At 45.6% G+C, this 3,399-nt stretch overlaps 1 long non-coding RNA gene across 9 annotated transcripts; it reads left to right on the top strand.

Moving 5' to 3' along the window:
• The first annotated feature begins 616 nt into the window (after window positions 1–616).
• On the top strand, window positions 617–3,102 carry LOC126983436 (uncharacterized). 9 transcript variants are annotated; one of them, XR_007735890.1, is made up of 4 exons: window positions 617–1,853; window positions 2,071–2,287; window positions 2,434–2,619; window positions 2,744–3,102. It is a non-coding gene; the product is annotated as an uncharacterized LOC126983436 (long non-coding RNA). The 9 variants fall into 9 exon arrangements; XR_007735897.1 differs by having other exon boundaries at window positions 1,803–2,008; window positions 2,133–2,287; XR_007735895.1 differs by having other exon boundaries at window positions 1,803–2,039; window positions 2,133–2,287.
• Window positions 3,103–3,399: the final 297 nt, after the last annotated feature.

Below are 3,399 nucleotides of genomic sequence, written 5' to 3'. Positions count from 1 at the left end.
AGATAAGCACTATGGAAGGAAAGGCCACCTTGGAGTTTGAAATACGTTTAAAATGGCAAGATTCACGTATTGATGTCACAAAACCTAAGATATCTCAGACGTTCCCGTGTGAGGAGATCTGGACACCTGCCCTTTCCTTGTCCGCGGGGCTCTCCAATAAAATAAACGTTCACCCTCGCCGTAACACCAGCAGCTGTCTTTTCAACCAAGAAAAGGAGTGGGTGGAGCTGCAACTTGAAGATCCACTGATGGGTGCGTGTGGGTGTGCATGTACGGTGATGAGGAATAATGGGATGGGTGGGATGGGGAGAGGGGAGAAAAGGATGGGAGGGAGATACACGGTGATGGAAGGGTTGGGATGCATAGAGTGGCAGTGCTGGACAAGGGAATGTGTGAGAGAATGAGAGGTGAGTGAAGAATGCAGCGGGAATGTGGCGGTGGTGGATGGGTGAAGAGCTGGGATAACAGGCTATGGGCGAGGAACGGTGGAGTGGGAACGAAGAGATCAGGGATGGGTGAAATAAGAAACTGATGAAGATGTGCGAATGGAGGAAAGAGTGGGAGTGTGGGTTGGGGTGGGCGGGAAAGAAGAATAAGTAGGTCATGGAGGTTTATTCTGTGTATGATAAGAGGTTGATACAAGGATACACATTTGAGGTATCTTGATATACTTACTTCCGTCAATATGGTGAGGAAACAGAAGATACCAAGTAATAATGTTATTTTTTTCTTTTTTCCCGAATTTCACTTTTCCTTTATTTTCCCTGTCTCTATCTCTTTAATCTATTCCTTTCCACCGCTCACTGTCCGTTCATTCATATCCTTCACAAACACAAAATATTTATCCCACCCTTTCATCTTCAACACATTCCTCTTCATATCTTCACTTCCCTCCAATCCTCTCTTTCTTCTCTTCAATTTCCACTTTCATTCATTCATTCTTCCTCTTCCTTTACTCTCTACTCCTTTTCACCTCTCCTCTCCCTACCATTTCTCTCCTTCCCCCTAAACTCTACTCCTCCCTTCCAATCTTCCCTTCACAGGTATACCATTCATCGAGCCTCCAGTCATCACGCAAGAACAGAAGCTTACAGTGGATTTCCCGTGCCAATTACAACTGTCCATGTATCCATTCGGCAGGCACATGTGTAACCTCACCATTTTAGTATCAGGTGCAATATGGGTAAATCTCAAGGACGGAGATTACCGGAATATCAAGTACCTTAATGGGGACCTCTTTGATTTCCATCTTGAGAAGATAACAGCAGAGACACGCCCTATATTATATGACATGCCTTCTAATCCAGGGCGTGTGTCCTTAACCCTTCACCTGGTGGCCCAACCTAGTTACCACGTCATAAATAGCTTCTTACCAAGCTCCCTCATGTTTCTGATCTGCTACTTGTCTCTTTTCTTCCCCACCGCGTGTTTCAACGAGCGAATAATGGTTTCCCTGACAGCCCTCCTTGTCCTCGTCACCCTCTTCTCTCAGGCGACGAACACCTATGTCAGAACACCGTACTATAAGTTAATTGACGTGTGGTACGTCGTGTTGATGGTCCTCTGCTTTATTGTTGTGGTTGCTAATGCGGTTGTCAATTCTCTGAGGGTCGCAAAGGTACAGTCACAAACTGACCTCATGAAAAAGGTGTTGGCTGCCAAAAGGTACAACACTACCTTCCAGGTGTTCCTCGCCGCCTGTTTTGTGGCACTGGTAATGGCATTTGTCTTGTTCAGCCAAGACATCCTGTAGCTGTGTGTGTGTGTGTGTGTGTGTGTGTGTGTGTGTGTGTGTGTGTGTGTGTGCCAATGTAGCATTAAGGCCACCAAACTACCACACTGTTAGCATTAAGGTCACCAAACTACCACACTGTTAGCATTAAGGTCACCAAACTACCACACTGTTAGCATTAAGGTCACCAAACTACCACACTGTTAGCATTAAGGTCACCAAACTACCACACTGTTAGCATTAAGGTCACCAAACTACCACACTGTTAGCATTAAGGTCACCAAACTACCACACTGTTAGCATTAAGGTCACCAAGCTACCACACTGTTAGCATTAAGGCCACCAAACTACCACACTGTTAGCATTAAGGTCACCAAACTACCACACTGTTAGCATTAAGGCCACCAAACTACCACACTGTTAGCATTAAGGTCACCAAACTACCACACTGTTAGCATTAAGGTCACCAAACTACCACACTGTTAGCATTAAGGTCACCAAACTACCACACTGTTAGCATTAAGGCCACCAAACTACCACACTGTTAGCATTAAGGTCACCAAACTACCACACTGTTAGCATTAAGGACACCAAACTACCACACTGTTAGAATTAAGGCCGCAAACTACCACACTGTTAGCATTAAGGCACCAAACTACCACACTGTTAGCATTAAGGTCGCAAACTACCACACTGTTAAGGTCACCAAACTACCACACTGTTAGCATTAAGGCCACCAAACTACCACACTGTTAGCATTAAGGTCACCAAACTACCACACTGTTAGCATTAAGGCCACCAAACTACCACACTGTTAGCATTAAGGCCACCAAACTACCACACTGTTAGCATTAAGGCCACCAAACTACCACACTGTTAGCATTAAGGTCACCAAACTACCACACTGTTAGAGTTAAGGCCACCAAACTACCACACTGTTAGCATTAAGGTCACCAAACTACCACACTGTTAGTAATAAGGTCACCAAACTACCACACTGTTAGCATTAAGGCCACCAAACTACCACACTGTTAGCATTAAGGCCACCAAACTACCACACTACTAGGAGCTTAGTACCAATGCCACAGGGGGACACAGGAGGGACCTAAACACTCCAACATTCTCGTCAGATGAGAACACAAAGGAAGAGTCTGCCGTCCACCTTTCCCTGCCTGAATTCAGTGAGCAGGTGAAGGTTCTCCCCGATACCTTGTGCCTCACCTTCCGTGCCCGTCTGTTTACTAGCATGATAATTGTTACGTAAGATCACTATAGTTAGTATGTAGCTGTTGTCTTACTCCCTTTCCTCATGCTGGCTCTACTGCCCTGGTGATGTAATATTATCTACGAATAAAGAATTAAGACGTGTTTACTAGGCTGTTTAATGTTCCCGTGATGCAGATAACACAAGCCTTGCCCTCAGATGCAAGTCCGTAAAATTGGCGACGTAGGCGAACGGCAAAAGGCAATCTCTCTCTCTCTCTCTCTCTCTCTCTCTCTCTCTCTCTCTCTCTCTCTCTCTCTCTCTCTCTCTCTCTCTCTCTCTCTCTCTCTCTCTCTCTCTCTCTCTCTCTCTCTCTCTCTCTCTCTCTCTCTCTCTCTCTCTCTCTCTCTCTCTCTCTCTCTCTCTCTCTCTCTCTCTCTCTCTCTCTCTCTCTCTCTCTCTC

This window comes from Eriocheir sinensis, chromosome 54 (assembly GCF_024679095.1).
Source record: "Eriocheir sinensis breed Jianghai 21 chromosome 54, ASM2467909v1, whole genome shotgun sequence".
In the NCBI taxonomy this organism is placed as follows: domain Eukaryota; kingdom Metazoa; phylum Arthropoda; class Malacostraca; order Decapoda; family Varunidae; genus Eriocheir; species Eriocheir sinensis.
The sequence above is the reverse complement of the archived record's forward strand: the minus strand, read 5'-3'. Positions and strand labels throughout refer to the sequence as shown.